The sequence below is a fragment of the Manis pentadactyla genome, chromosome 2 (assembly GCF_030020395.1).
Source record: "Manis pentadactyla isolate mManPen7 chromosome 2, mManPen7.hap1, whole genome shotgun sequence".
Lineage (NCBI taxonomy): Eukaryota > Metazoa > Chordata > Mammalia > Pholidota > Manidae > Manis > Manis pentadactyla.
This window is the reverse complement of record NC_080020.1, coordinates 10,099,310-10,116,126: the sequence shown is the minus strand read 5'-3', so window position 1 is coordinate 10,116,126 and position 16,817 is coordinate 10,099,310. Positions and strand designations below refer to the sequence as shown.

At 37.8% G+C, this 16,817-nt stretch overlaps 1 protein-coding gene across 2 annotated transcripts in view; it reads right to left on the bottom strand.

Moving 5' to 3' along the window:
- Nucleotides 1–16,817, bottom strand: part of FLT1 (fms related receptor tyrosine kinase 1) — a 173,411-nt gene that overhangs the window by 57,714 nt on the left and 98,880 nt on the right. The gene's annotated exons all lie outside the window — the stretch shown is intronic.

Genomic DNA, 16,817 nt, shown 5'->3' with positions numbered 1-16,817 from the left:
GAGGTACTCACATGTATAAATAGAGGAAGGAAGAAGGAATTTTGGAGGTTTGAAGAGAAAAAAATGTGAAATGGCATGCTGGGAGAGAAAGAAAACAAACTCAGTAGTAAAATATAAGATTTCTCTTAGTGATTATACAGCTTTAAATACTGACTCACCCCCACCAATATGAAAGCGTAAGCATTCCCCCATGTTTTTACATATTTTTAACATAATCCTTCATTGTGTGCGTGCATCCTATCAATTGGCATTAGGTTATACCTAATTGCTTGTAACTATAAATAACAGTGTAATTAATATCTTTATGGATAAAGATTATTCCTTATTTCAGATTATTTCCTTTACATTTCCAGAAACAGATTCATCATGTCATAAGCTCTTAATTCATGTCACCATATTGCCTCCCAAAAAGATGACACCAATTAAGACTTCTGCCAGCAGAAGGTAAGAGACGAGTTTATTACTCTCCTGCTGCTACTGAGCAGTAGCACCTAAAAAATACACAACACAAAACTTTGCTGACTGACAGCTGCAAATGACTTGTTTTAATTTGCATTAGTGAGTATTCTTTCATAAGTTTGTTAGCCATTTGTATTTTAAAGTGCCTGTTATTTTGAGTAGTTGACTAGGAAAGGTGAGTTCAGATTTAGGAGAGTTTAGAAATCCTGGCTGAGGAGTTTCCATTCACTGCAGAAGGAAAGAGGATCACAAGGACTTTTGAACATGGAAATGACATAATGAAAGCAATGTTGAAGGAAGTTTAGTCTAGAAAGAGAATGCAGGATGGCCTGGAATGAGGAAAAAGCGGCATCTGGAAGTCCAGCTCACCAGTTGTAATTCAGGCAAGGAACGATGAGGATCCATATCTTGATGGTGGGAAAGGAAGTGGAGAGGAAGAAAGTACAACCAATGGACCCACCATTAAGATAATCAGTTGTCAACATTTTGTCATATTTGCTTTAGCATCCCGACCCCTTTTCTACGAATAAAATATGTACTTTATCTCTCCCTTCTCCCTTTCTCTCCAGAGGGTCCACTATCCCACTATTATCATCCTCATGCTTTTCCTACATAGGCATGTATCTCTGTAGAATATATGGTATTGTTTTGTGGGTTTAAAAGTTCTAAATGATGGTGTCATACAGGATGTGTCCTTTTTCACTTGTGTTTTTTTCCTATTCAGTAATGTTTGAATATTTTCCTTGTTGATACATGTAGGTGGGGTTCATTTTTTAACTAATGTGTAACATTCCATTACATAAAAAAGCCACAGATTTAAAAAAATCCACTCCTCTACTATAGGACAGTAGAATATTTTCACTTTTTTGCTATTTACAAAGAAGGCTACAAGGCATATTTGACACAACTATATGTACATTGTTATGCACACCTCTCCTTCTGCTGGGTGCACCCATTTTCAACTCCACCAAGTATTACAAAACTGTCTTCCAAAATAAACCAATTTAAACTTTAACCAGTGATGAGTGGGAACTCCCCTTTCTCCATATACTTACCAATACCAGTCTTACCAGATGTTTTAATTGATGGCAAAAGTGATGGGTGTGAAATGGCATCTTGTTGTGGTTCTAAACTATATTTTTCTGATTACTAGTGAGGTGGAATACCTTTTTCCATTTTTATTGGCCATTCAGACTTCTTTTACTGTGAATTGCCTGTTCATGTCCTTTGCCCATTTTTCTATTAGCTGGTTTGTCTTTTTCTGGATAATTTTAGGGTTCTTTATATGCTTTGCATACTGAGCCTTTGTTGGTTAAATAGGTTGCAAGTCTTCCCCCATTCTATGAACAGTTTTTAAACTTTGTTTATGGTGAATTTTTAATGCAAAAGATTAAAAAATTCTGTGGTAGTGTAATTTATCATTATTTTCTGTTATCTTTGTCTCTTTTCTTACTTGTCTAAAAAATCTTTCCTACTCTGTTATCATACATCATAAAGCATTCCCCTTACACACTTTCTTCTAAAAAAATTGTTTAAAATGTTTATTTAGCATTTTGCCCTTTCTCATTTAGGTCTTTAAGCCATCTAGATTTTCTTTGGGGGAGGGGTATGTGTAATGTTCTGAGATAAGAATCTAATTTTTGTCATATAAATAGCCAGCATCATTTACTGACTAGTCTATTCTTTTCCCACAGAGTTGTGGTGCCAGTTCTGTCTGATACTAAGTTTCCATATATTTGTGATTCTGTTTTTAGGCTATTCATTCATTTTTTTAATTAAAGTATCATTGATATACAGTCTTATGATGGTTTCACATAAACAACACAGTGGTTTCAACATTCACCCATATTATCAAATCCTCACCCTCTCTATTGCAGTCACTGTCTATCAGCATCAGCATAGTAAGATGCTATAAAGTCATTACTTGTCTTCTCCATGCTGTACTGCCTTCCCCATGACCTACCTATATTGTGAGTGCTAATTAGGCTCTTCATTCTTAATGACCTGTTTATCCCACAGAAGTTAAGATGCTCGATAATACAACTGGTATGGCATGATCCCTTCTTCTTCAAATTGTCTTGGCCCTGTATACTTCATTCTGAATTTCAGATTTAGCTTGTCAAACTCTGTAAAAAGCATTGTTGGGATATTGATGTGAATTCCACTAAATTTATAGAATTATTTGGGGAAAGTTGTATTTATATTTTGTTTGAAACAAATGAACACTACCAATATTTTCACCTATAAAAGTGGCTTGAAAATGGCTCCACTTAATATTCCCATCTAAGAACATTAGATATCTTGGAGTTATTTAGGTCTTCTTTTATGTCTGTCATTTGATAGTCTTACTATTTTCTCTTTACATATCTTGCTTTTCAGTTATATTTATTCCTAGATATGTTGTAATTTTTGTCATGCAATATGGTGTCGGGTTTTTTTAAGAGTCACTCTCTCTGAATTTTCCATTTCCCCTTTGGGGCTTAGTTATAGAACTAACACGGAGAACTCACTTAGAAACATGCTGTTCGACTTTGTGTTGCTTAATTTAATTGTAGGCCTGCTTGCTTTTACAGGGATAGCCTAAGTAATTTTCAACCACTGAAAACATACCAATTCCCATGGAAACTTATGATTGATTTCCCTTTACTGGGAGAGGCTGTATCACTTTGGACCAACAGGGCACAGAGCAGGATTTATGAATGGAGATGTCTTCACAGGCCAAGCACAGAGCCTAAATGAGTCAGGGATGAGATCATGGGAGGGGGACTGGGTCTATGAAGCATAGAAGGCCTGTCTCCCCTTTAAAGTGGAAGTATTAATTTAGCTCCAACCCTATTGAAATGTGGGTCCAGTGTTGTCTTCTGCATCTTAAACAGAAGATAAGAAATCTGGATTTTTCATGTTAAATTTGTTAATGTTTTTTTAAATGTTGGCACCAAGTCATCTTACGTAAATTTGCTATGAGGGCCCATAAAAATGTGTATGTGCTGGGTAAATAAACACAATTTTGACTTAGAGGATGTACATGGGTGTATGTTATTATATTTTTATTAAGCACAGACCCCCATGATCTGGTCTCCTTGCCTATCTTTCCAGCTTCTGTTCCTGTTTTCTCTCTTAATGTGTCCTTGGTATGAGCCTTATTGGTCTATTGGCATTTCTGGATCGGCCTCAGTGACTTTGCACATGTTACTTTCAAGACCTGGTCACTTGATGAACATTTACTTGTTATTAATATTTTAAATATTAAATTTAGCTCAAGGACCAGCTATTCTGGAAAGCATCTTCTGATGCTCGGGCCCCTTCTCTGTTATTCTTTTATCACCTTGCGCATGCCTCTACTCTGGCACTTACCATTTTACTGTAAATGTTCTGACTTTCTTACTTGCCCAATCCACCGTGGGCTCTGAAGAAGCTCTGCCTTGTTCCTTAAGGAGTCCTCAGTGTCTAGTGCTGTGGCGGCAGTCAGCAGATACTCAGAAACTGAGGAAATGTCCAAATAAACCAAGACAATGGAAAATGGAATTTAGGGGGTGAGGAAAGGTGTGAGCTCTGCGACGTTTACTGAATATTATGAAGCTAAGGTAGGAATTGAGGCTAACTCCCCTTGCAATAATATTGACTCAGGGCCTGCACATGCCCAGCTCTTTTCTGCATCTGTAAAAGTGTATGTCAGTTCATTTTATATCTTAAGATTCAAAGAGCTCCAGTTCCTACAGCTGAAAAACGAAAACTCAAGTCACTTCATAGCTCTGCTTAAAACTTTAGCTTCCGTGAGCCAAGCAAAACTTTACCCTGAGTTGTTTTTGCAGGCATTTGTAACGTCCTCCAAGGAATCTGATGATGACTCAGCATAGATGTGAAACATCAGTTGTGTTGGTTGCTTATGGGGATTGTGGATCAGAGTTCGTGACGATGTTGGTCTATACATTTACCCATGGAATGCAGTCTAAATTTCAAACATATGTCCAACCCTTTCAGTTTTTAGTATTTTCAAGAGACTTTGTAAATAATTTTATTTCTTTCCATCTTACCATGAGGAGGACAGTCTTGGCACTTTATATATAAACATCATAGTACCCAGGGAAGAGCACAGAACTTTAATCCAAATCATCACTACGTAAACAAATCTGTAGATTCACCTATTTGATTAAGTGCACACTATGTGTTTGCTTCCTGTTCCTTACCCAAAAATCTGCCATGTTGCTTTCCTAAGTTGGCTCGCTAGTCTGACCAGTGACACTTGTTCTATTGTTCAGTTGATTACCTGTCTTCTGACTTAAAGAACATTATGCCCATCCAGTTTGGCCACATTAATTGTCATTGTTAAAATTGTCTTCTTCACCCAACAAAGTCCAATTCAAACGACATCTTTATGAACCCTCTCCTGACCACCACAGTCAGAAGTGCTAATTTGTATCTGATGGAATTTTATACCATTCATGTTGCATGTTTATGAATTGACTTAGTATCTATTATGTGTAAGTTTTTCAAAGGTGTAAGTTTTGTTCATTTTCATTTTCTCCAGAATATAACAAAATGTCTAGCTCATCATAGGTAATTAATATATGTTTATTAGATTTAACAAAATAAGAAGTAAATTTTGTTTGTTATGATAGTCTTGGCTCTCCAACTAAATGATAAATTCTTTTAAGTTAGCACATGATATATTTTGTTTATTTTCTTTCTTTCCTTTATCCTCTTCACCTATTTCTCCCATGCCTCACACCCTGCCCCTTTGAAAACAGCCAGTTCTTCTCTTTTGCTTATTGGTTCATTTGTTTTTCAGATTCCACATATAAGATACCATTTAGATATCATGAAGTCATATGGTATTTGTCTTTATCTGTTTGACTTATTTCACTTAGCATAATATCCTCTAGGCCCATCCATGTTGCTGCAAATGGCAAGATTGCATTCTTTTTTATGGCCGAGTAATGTACCATTGCATATATGTACCACCTCTTCTTTATTCATTCATCTATCAATGGACATGTAGGTTGCTTCCATATCTTTCCTATTGTAAATAATGCTGCAATAAACATAGGAGAACATATATCTTTCTCAATCAGTGTTTTTTTTTTTTCTTTGGAGAAATACCCAGGAGTGGAATTACTGGGTCATATAGTATTTCTATTTCTAACATTTTGAAGAACCTCCATACTATTTTCTATAGTGGCTGAACCATTTTATATTCCTACCAACAGTGCATGGGTATTACCTTTTCTCCATATCCTTGCAAACATTTTTTATTTCTTGTCTTTTTGATACTAGCCATTCTGGCCAGTATGAGGTGATATCTCATTCTGGTTTTGATTTGCATTTCCCTGATGATTAGTGATGTTGAGCATCTTTTCATGTGTCTGTTGACCATTTGTGTGCTGTCTTTGGAGAAGTGTCTGCTCAGATCCTCTGCTCATTATGTAATAAGATTATTTGTTCTTTGCTGTTGAGTTATGTGAGTTCTTCATATACTTTGGAATTAATGCCTATCATTTATAATTATCTTCTCCCATTTGATAGGTTGCCTTTTCATTTTGTTGATGTTTCCTTCACTGTGCAGAAGCTTTTTAGTTTGATGTAGTCCTACTTGTTCATTTTTGCTTCTGTTTCCCCTGCCTGAGGAGACATATCCAAAACCATATTGCTAATGCTGATGTCCAAGAGCCTACTGTCTATGTTTTCTTCTAGGGGTTTTATGGTTTGAGGTCTTACATTTAGGTATGTAATCCATTTTGAGTTTATGTATGGTGTAACAAAGTGGTTTAGTCTCATTCTTTTGCATGTTAACTGTTAGTTTTCCCAATGCCATTTATTGAAGAGACTTTTACTCATTATATATTTTTGCCTCCATTGTCATAGATTAATGGACCATATAAGCATGGGTTATTTCTGGGCTTTCTATTCTCTTCCATTGAGCTGTGAATCTGTTTTTGTACCAGTACCATACTGTTTTGATTCCTACAGCTTTGTAGTATAGGTTGAAATCAGGGAGCATGATACCTCCACATTTGTTCTTTCTCAGGATTGCTTTAACTATTTGGGATCTTTCGTGTTTTTGTATAATTTTAGGATTATTTGTTCTAGTTCTGTAAAAAATGCCATTGGCATTTTGATAGGGATTCCACTGAATCTGTAGATTGCTATGGTTAGTACAGACATTTTAACAATATTCATTCTTCTAATTCATGAGCATTTTATATCTTTGTGTTGTTGTCAATTTCTTTCACCAACATCTTATAGTTTTCAGAGAAAAGGTTTTTCACCTCTTTGGTGAAATGTATTCCTAGGTGTTTTATTCTTTTTGATGCCATTATAAATTAGATTATTTTCTTAACTTCTCTTCCTGCTAGTTTGTCATTAGTATATAGAAAGACAACTATATATTGATTTTGTATCCTGAAACTCTATTGAAATAATTTATTAGTTCTGTAAGTTTTTCGGTGGAGTCTTTAAGGTTTTCTATGTATAATATCAGGTGATCTGCAAATAGTGACATTTTTACCTTTCCTTACCAATTTGAATGTCTCTTATTTCTTGTCTGATTGCTCTGGTTAGGACTCCAGTACTATGTTGAGTGAAAGTGGTAAGAGTGGGCATCCTTGTCTTTTTACATGATACACTTTCAATAAATGGTAGCTATAATGACTATGCTATATACATTCTAGATACATAATAGATAATCATATCTTTAGATTAGTAGCTCTTAAAAGAATTGATTACCTAAGAGCTATACCTGAACTGAGGAATAGAAGAACCAAAATATAGATATCCTGATAGCTAAAAGTAACCCAAGAAAACTAGAGACAGGATGTCTGATTGACTTCCCACAAAGTGCACAAAGGAGATTTTATATATCCAGTCAAAGTTTGGAGGTTTGGAAAACTATGTCTGGAGAAGAGAAATCCAAATTTAGTAAATTGCAAAGACTGACAAAATTGGGAAATGAAGGATGATGCACTTATTACATGGCACTCAAAAGATGAATGATTACAATGTTTTCAAATGGTCATCAGGTGGCTTCTTCCTGCTCTATTGAGAATTTTGCCCTAAAGTCAAGCCCTGTGACAAAGGCTTTCCAGATAAAAAGAAAAGAGTTGGTGAAGAAGTGTGGAACATTCTGAGACATAGTGAAAAGCAGCCTTATAATAACATGTTAAATTGGAAGAGAATTATTAGATACTTAAAACATATGGACTAAGCAGACATGATGGGCAGTGTGATCCCTTATGAGACTATGTGCTGTTTAGCCATGAAAATGGCAGAGGGATAAGAGCTCTTAGAAAATAATAAGATTGAGGACAATGGTGAAAAGAGCTCTACAATATTCCTTTCCATGTAACTATTGAATAAGGGAAAATATAAACAACATTTCTTTCATTTGAGGTAATAATGTCTATTACTTCACTAGTTTAACTTAGACAAAATTGAGTTTTGATAACAGAATAGTTTCCAAAAGCTCTCAAGAAATTGTAAACTTGTTGACTTGAAGGTGTTATGGTTGAAGTGAGCACCTTGAAACTGTGCCAAAACACATGTATTTCTAAACATTTAAAAATGAGAACCCTTTCACTATGAACTTTGCTTCGGTTCTAATGGAGTATTTCAAGATGATTCAGGCACTTAAAAAATAGAGCTAGTGGTACTAGCTCTGTGGTTATTAGCTGTAAAACTTAACTATCAATTATGTATGTCTATACATTGTAAACATACACACATGTACATCTACATATATATATAGATATATATATACACACATGCACTCATTCCTGCCCCAGTAAATTCTTGTGGTATGTTCAGATTTGCCATGTTCCCTCCATGAGGTTAGAAGGATTTATACTGCAGGATATAGCCATCCACCTAAAAGTGGCCTTTCTGTGTATAGAGAAATAATGTTTCTATGACCATTTTAAGACAGGGAAATAGCACTGCATTGCATAAGAAGTTAAAGTCAAGAGAGAGTTTTTCATCAGAAGAATAGCTAAATAAATTGTGGGAATACATACCATATTATATAGGGTATGATTGCTGAAAAGAATGAGGCAGAACAATATGTACTTACACAAAAACACCTCTAAGACATACTGGGAAAAAATGAATCTTAAAATAAAACACAGTATGATCACAACGGAAGTTTCTTACTGATGCTGACTTTCTCATACAACCCCACTACTGGTCACTTGCTGTGATCCATTATCTTGTTTAGTTACTACTTCTGGTTGTATGCTATATGCTTTGTTTTTTTGTTTGTTAAATATATTACGTGTATTTTTCTATAAGAATGTAAATTCACAGTCCCTATGTTGTTCCCAGCTGTTGGATGAATGAATGACTGAATCCCATTTATCATTTGCTCCACATGTACATGTGCCTGTGTGTGTATATATATGTATACATATATATATGCCCCACATTTGTATATATGCACATATACAGGCAAAAAAATGAAAAAAATCACTGACAAAAAAATCATATGACAAGAAAAATCAGAACCATTGAATGAAAGTCTAAAAGATATATAGATCCAAATACTTAAACATTAGCAAAACTTTATACTATTGACTATGTACAGAACAATGAAATACTTTTGAGGCAAGAAAAGTAGATTTGTACTTACAGCAATTTACGATTTTGGATTAAAGCAATAAAAAAAGGACAAACCAAAACCCATTCCATCGAAGACTGGCCCCCAACTTTGTGTGTGTTGTGGTGGGGGGTGGGGGCATGATAATCATTATGTTTTCTGTGTTTTAGTTTATTTTTCAGTAAGTCAGTTTGCTTATGACCAAGTTGAATGAGATGGCTACTTAAACTAATATATATATCATCTTACTAAGGCTCCTTAGTAGCAAGAAATATGCAAAAATCAAGTTTATCACTTGAATGTAGGATGGAGGAGGAATGAACTTTCTTGATTTTATTTTTTCACCAGTTAGTCATTCAAGCGATGGGCTGAGTTCACTGAATAGGTTATCTGAGAATATACTGGTTTGTATATTTTCCTTAATTGGGTTGGGCATAGTGGTGACTGCAGCTGCATTGCTATATGTCACTTTAGGTCCTGGTTAAACTGTTCCAAGTTTGTATTTGTGCGGAGAAAGGTTACCATGCAATTTCTGGATATTTGATATAGAGAAACTTCATCCAATTATTTTGCTAAAAGAAAAAACTTATCTAAGGTAGCATTTGAGTTTTCTCGTTTAGTCACCCAGTCTTCAGTGGAAGCAGGATTGGGGATTGGGGCCGCCTCCCACTCTAAGAGCCCAGACAGTGGCTCTTAGTTTTGGGGTTAGTGACTTGGGATAGGGTGCAGTCCCTGAGGTCTCTGGGGTGACTGGAGAGTCTACCCTGTCCTCCCCATCAGATCCCCGTATTTCCTTGTTTCTCTTCTTTTCGTTTTTCTTCATTACCCATTTCTTTTTCTCTGTTACTGGTCCCTCAAACATTGTGCTTCAGACAAAACAAGCTGCTGATCTTGGCCATCCCCAGACTACAGTTCCATGTGTTGCAAGAGGTCACAGAAAAAAATCAAAAGAGGAGGTTAATTCACAGTCAAAAGGGAGAAACTTTAATGGGTATGAGGTTTCCGTTTGAGATGATGAAGAAGTTCTGAAACTAGATAGTGGTGAGGATTGCACAACAGTATGAATATACTTACTGTCACTGAATTGTACACTTTAAATGTTAGTTGAAATAGTAATACTTATGTTGTGTCTATTTTGCCACAGTGGAGAAAAAAATAGGGGGAAGGGCTCTTTCTAAAAATATCCACGTTTCTTATGTTCTACATTTTTGCATTTGAAAATTCAAGAGGACTTTTAAAAAGGCGCACAACCAAACAGAAAGCACTAGAGGGGGTCCTGCTGTTTATATGGATGGGTTTGTGCGGGCTAATGTGTGACCCCTCAGTGGGGTCTTGCCCTGGCTCACAGCTGGCCGGAGGCTTTTCTGGGCTGAATGGGGATGAGGAAGCTATGCTGGAAAATGTAACTGAGAAATTTTCTTTGGTCAAAGTGCTTGGATATAGAATATGATGCTAGGTGTGCATGTATGTGCAAAATGGAAGTAAGCTGGAACTTGACAATAAAGAGAGATTTGGGGGTTAAGATAGATTCTCTATGAATCATTTTTGTTGATTTCCAATATTAAATGGGCCTCTACTCCTAGGTTACTTTATTTTTCTGGATACAAACCATAAAACTCTAAAGCTGTACTTGTCGGTCTCAGTGAATCAGCTAAGCATTAACAAGTAATGGCAGAATTGCAAAAAGTGCATAAAATAACATTTTTTTTCACCACGTTAGGGTTGTGATTGAAGCCAGGGCTCCTCTTTCGCCTGGGGTCGGGCTTGTAGCCTGAATTCTGGCAGTGCCGAAATGGTTTGCCTGCAGGTGCTCTACTCCTTTCTCCTCACTTTCTAAGTAGCAGTTTATCCTTAGGAGAGCGCTGAGCCTTAGCTCAGTTCAGGATGCCCCTCATGCTTATATTGTTTTCCGAGTAAGACATAAACCTTGAGAACTTGTTAGGAGATTCCGGCAAGGGAGGAGAGCTACCGGCATAGCCACTAGAGAAGGTTGGCCCTTCTTTGTACAGAGACTCCCTTAAAGATGCCTCTTGGAGGGAAGAAACAATAGGAACAGTTGCTTAGCCAGTCACATCAGCAGACTGACGGGCTCTCTGGCGTGATAGAGCAGCCAGCTCCCCTTCCCATCCATGGCCCCATGTGTACCTGCAGTCTTTCTTTCTGCAATATTTCTTAACTCATTAGGTACCTTAAGGGTAGATTTCATGGGAAAGGAAAGGCAATCACTAGTCAAATTTTGCAAAAATAACTGACTTTTCTGTAGTTTATTATTGGTAAGAAATCAAGCAGAGCTGCTGATTCTAATAGCCTGAGGGAAAGAGACAGTCAGTTTATCATCCCTAAGCATAGACGTCTTCATTCATCTCTCTCTTCTACCTTATTTAAGATCTTTCCTAGATCTATGAAAACCACTGTACACTTCACATGTAATTCTGTGCCCCCAGGTAGTAGGACAGAAGCTCACCTTGATCTGAGTATGTGCTTATGGGTGCAGATATTTGGTGTCAGTGATAGAGCGGCGACAGGAAAGATGTCTCTTTTAGCTTGTTAGGTAAGTGACCCTAGGGATCAAGAGTTCATTATAGAAGGAATGTTGGTCAGTGGGTTAGAGTGATTCTCTTCTGTTCCACCCTCAATCTAAGACAGAATATATTTTATCTAAATTATTTGTTGTTCCAATTCTACTGCTTTAATCTTAAAATATTCTGAAAATGTTCTGCTGTCATAGAAATTCAGTTTAAATAATAGTTCGATGATGGTTTCTCAGTTCAGCCAGGCTTTACTAAAACATCTCAGATCAATATTGCCTTCTGTTCTCTTATTTTCAGAGGAGAGTTTATTACTTTTTCCAGCATTTTAAAGACATTTTCAGAAACCCCATTTTCCCTGCACAGTCTTTGGTGAGACGGTTTGTGCTATTTTCAGTATAAAACTAAGCTGGGTAGATAGGCCTTTGGCCAGATCTGCTTTGCAAACATGTCTTGCTGCCTTAGTCCCACCATGAAGTCAGTTGTCAACAGCCCCATGCTTTAAACATTTTTAGGACCTCACTGGAGAATCTGGAAGAGGGTGAGGTAAAAAGGTGTCTTTTTGATCATTTTGGAGGAACTGCCAGTCCCTTGCGGCAGGTGACTGGAGAAGAATAAGACACTCGGAGGAGTTGTGCCTTCTCCAGGGTGAAGTTGATGTTGTTCCAAGTCTTGGAGAAGACTTTGGATTTTTAGCCTAGCAGAGATCAATGTTTCTTAAAGGAGCTTTGCTGTCTCTATACCCCTAAGAATCAAATCACACTCAAAGTAGCCACTGCCAAAGAGAACTCATCTCCAACTTAGAGCTCTTAGGCGGTGCCTTCATGGTACTGGTGCTTTCACTGGGTTTTCTTTTCATGTCTGGTCCTTTATCTGTACGCACTTTAGCGGTCCTCTTATCACTTGTCCCTTCAAAGTAAAATGTCTCAAGTTACTTTCCTCTTTCAACACTTGGCTCCTTACCAGTCCCTGCTGACAGTTCCCAGTTGCTTCTTTACGCCACTCTAATTTGGAAGTTATCATACCTTGATTACTTTGTGCGTATTTTGTTTTTTTTCCTCTTTCTCTCTCTTCCATTCTGTGTATTCAGCTAGCAATGAATGGCTGAGAACCTGTTGTACTGTATGTAGGCATGCATCAAAGTAGGAAAAGCACAAAGGCTGTATTTTTTGAATTATCTAATATGGTTAAAATACTTTAATCCTGTGACTGAGCCACAATAGTTTACACTCATCCCATTTATTCACCTTTTTCCACTTTTAGACAAGTTAATTCTGCTGCTCAATTGACATGATGATAGTGAGTGATGTGTGGTTGCTGCTTGGAGAACCTGTGTTCAATGTTTACACACATATTCCAATTCATTAATTTAGATATTTGGTTATTCAGATGTTAGTTTTCCTGCTCCCTGCTGCATATGCAGAGCCTAACACAGCACCAAACTCAAAGTAGTGCCTTATAAATGTTTGCTGAATGAGTACAAGAGTGTTGGGCTGATACGGAATGAATTCTGGACCTTTTAAATCTCAAGAATACACCTGGATTGAAAACTTACAAGTAACTAGTCAAATGATTTTCATTTTGTATACAACATGTCTCCTTTTTAAAAATTGCCTTAAATATTTCAACGTGCTTTAAATTTTTTAAGTAAAAAATGTAAATAAACTATAGTCTTTAGGAAGCTTAATCTTTAAGGGTTAGAAATAAAATATTCATTGTTTAAAATACATGTTTGTTAATGCCAAGAGGTCGTTTAAAACTAGTGCCTATTTGTTCTCTTGTGAGGGACGTGAACTTGTGCTGAGCTCCGCATGCTCACGGTTACAGAGCATGGCTCCAGACTCACTCTTCTGGCTTGAACCTTCGAACCTATGCATTAACTCTGCGACCTAGAACCAGTATTTCTCCTGTCTGTTTCCTCATCCTTTAGCCTGCAGAACAGGCATAGTAATTGAACAAACCTCAGAGAAGTGTTATGAGGGGCAAACAAACTAATGTTGGTAGAGTATGTAGAATAGTACTGGCCTCTAGTAGGGCTTGTCAGTTGTGTGAAATGCACCTAATAATAGTACCTACCTCTGATGAGAGTCGTAAGAAGTAAATGAGATATTTGCAAAACTCCTAACAGGTGCCTTGGTACCTGGTGAATGCTCATCAATCTTTATTATTACTTTTATAAGGTCAGAGATATTAATAAGGAAGACATATTAAGATACTGTATCTATCCTCAAAACCTTTAAAAATAAGCACACATAAAACCAGAGAACCACTCAGTGATGTGCTCTATGACATGAACGGAATATAAACCCGACATCAGAGAAGAGGAAAGGTCACTGTGTACCAGGATGCGAACAAAGGTTCCCTGGGGAAAGCCGTTCTGGGGCCCAGAGGCTGAGGGGAGAAGGGCAGAGCAAACACTGTACAGGAGTGAGTGGTGGGGGTGAACTGTAGTTAGGAGAGTGGGGCCGGGCACCGAGGCCCTGGCCAGCCTGGGCTGGGCTGGCACTGTGGGGCTGACAGAGAGCCCACCCGTGGGGGCTCGGGAGGCACGGCTTCTAGGGTGCCCCGGTGCAGACTGCCTCGTCCCCGTGCGCACAGTCCTGGGCCTGCCTGCTAAGGGTCCCTTTTGTTCCTGCTAGATGCCCTTTGGCCCAAGAGTTTGCACTCAACTTTCCCAACACTTTCTTGAAATTGCCTTTCTTCTGTAGAATAGCAGGGCCCCATGGCAGCGTTTTCCTGATGGGAAATGAGGAGGAGCAAGAAGCTCCACGCCCTTCATTCAGTTCTCTCTGCGGCATTCTATGGACCCCGGTGTAGAGCATGAGCTCTCATGTGTTCCCTGCTTCCTCTCTCTTATTTTTCTTTGAATAGATTAAGTCATCATTTAACAAACAGCGATGATAATGGGCTGGACCCTATCAGTCATCCCAGGGCACTAACATACTCTCAGTATATAAATTCTTTTTGAGTTGACAGGCTTCATATAAAAGGATCTTAACTCTCTAAAGGATGCACAGTTTATTCTCAGGGTTTTAGAACTCAGTCTCGCTTTCCAAAGCTTTAGTATATAGTGAACTAGTTTGCAGTCCTTTTCAAGTTGCGATCTTGATATTTTTCCATTTCAGCTTTGGAACAACCAGTCAGTCAAGGATTATCACTTTGGTTCCCTGTAATCTTTACTTAAAGGTTTCTTGTAAGAAATAACCAGAAAAGACATCTACATTCATGAACATATAATGGTCATAGTCATGGAGTATTTTGCATTCTGGCTGCTGAATTTACTGCCTCAAATGGGGGTCTTACTTCTGCAGCTTTATAAGTATTATATACATGTGTGAGATAGTTTCCAGAAAAATAAGACATCCCTTTCCAAAGGCTATAGCAGTTTTAAAGAGTCAATAAAGGGAGGAAAGAGAGAGAGAAAAAAAGCAACTTAACATAGTTGAACTCAATAAATGCTAATAGTAGCATATTAGATTGATATTTCTAAATGCCATTATATAAGACTCCTTTTAGATATTCTTTCTTTTGGCTCTCAGAAGATTAAAGCAAGCAGGGAGGAAGACACCTTTATTGGATTTAGAGTTATTTGACTTTTGGGCTGACTTATTAATTATCTGATACTTGTCAGTAAATTCTAAGCCAGGACTCTGGGCCAGCTTTGTTGTATTAACTCTTTTAAGCCTCACCCCATCTCTGGTGTGGTCAGCGTTATCCGATTTATAAATAAGGGACTAGAGGCTCAGAGAGTACAGACAAGTGGGTTGCCCAAACTCTCTGACCCGTGAGGGCAATGTGGGGCCTCAGGTCCTCCCGACCACCTCGGAGTCTTTTCCCATTTGTAGTAACTGACTTGGCACATCTCTGGCCTTATCTATCCTCTAGTTCCAGAAGGGTCTTGAGTTTTCAAAATGAGACTCAATTCTAATTCTTCAACCCACATCCAAAGTATGAAAACAACTTAAGTCAAATTTACTTCTTTCGGAGAACCAGCAGCATCTCACATTAACATTTCATAAAATACATTTTGTAATCAAGTAAATTTGGGGAATACAGGACTTAAAACCATAGTCCATAGTTTAGCCGACACCTTTAGTACAGGACTTCTTTGGTCTTCAGTACACTAATGTGAAGTCTGATACTGCTAAGAGGAGAGTATTCCAGGCATTGTTTCATGGGCTATTTATTTATTCATGTATTCAGTCATCCTCTTATTTTGGTAGAATACCTCAAGGGATTAGTCTTCTAAGAAACTACCCATCTTAACAGTGTGTCATCTTGGGCAAATCACTTTACCTCTTTGGGCCTAAATTTTCTGTTTTACAAATAGGACTAAAGATGATCCAAAGGTCCCTTAACTTTAAAAATTCTATGGCATATCCCCTCCCTCCAAGTCTAGGCATTTGTGCTACCAAATGAACTTGCTAAGGATAGAGTAAGATTTTCTGAAAACCACTCCTGAATGAATGAACCAATGATAGACTCATTGATTGCCAAATATTATGCCAGATTCTGAGGATAAAAAGACAAGTAAGATACAAATGAGACAAAGATATGCTTCCCTGAGAATGAGGGCATGATATGATGATACACATACAGTAACAGAGCACACACATGAACTGATGAGACAATATAGGGTGATGGCAGCAGAAATATGCAAAGATAATGGACACATAATGAATTGATGATTATAAAACAACTCAGTAAGAGAGAGTAGAGATATTTATCAATAATAAAGGCTCATGGAAGACCTGCCACCTCTTCACAGGAGTTGATAAGGCTTTCTGGAGGGAGAACACCCAATCTGGGTCTTAGGGAATGGGTAGGCATTAGAGGAAGTGAAGGTGCTCTAGGCAGAGGGAACAGAATGACAGCCAAAGCCTGGGTGTTTGAAGCAGTGTAACATGTGCAGTGATCTGCTAGAGTTTGGTAATAGCTAGAATGTAAAGCTCAAGGCAGGGGAGAGTGAGCCTGGAGTTGTAGGGGCAGGCAGGGCCAGCTGTAGGTGCCTTCTCTGTCAGATGCTTAAACTTGCTCCTGTGATGCGGACAACAGAAGACTTGAAACAGGAAGTGACATGTTCACAGCTGCATTTTATACAGCTGTGTAGAAAACAGATGCAAAGAGAGAAATGAGGTGGGGAGGGGGGCAGTTCAGAGACCACTGCAGCTGTTCAGGGGCTACATAATGAGCACCTGAACCAAAAGAGTAATAGTAGGAAAGCAGAGGAAAGGATGGCTTTGAAA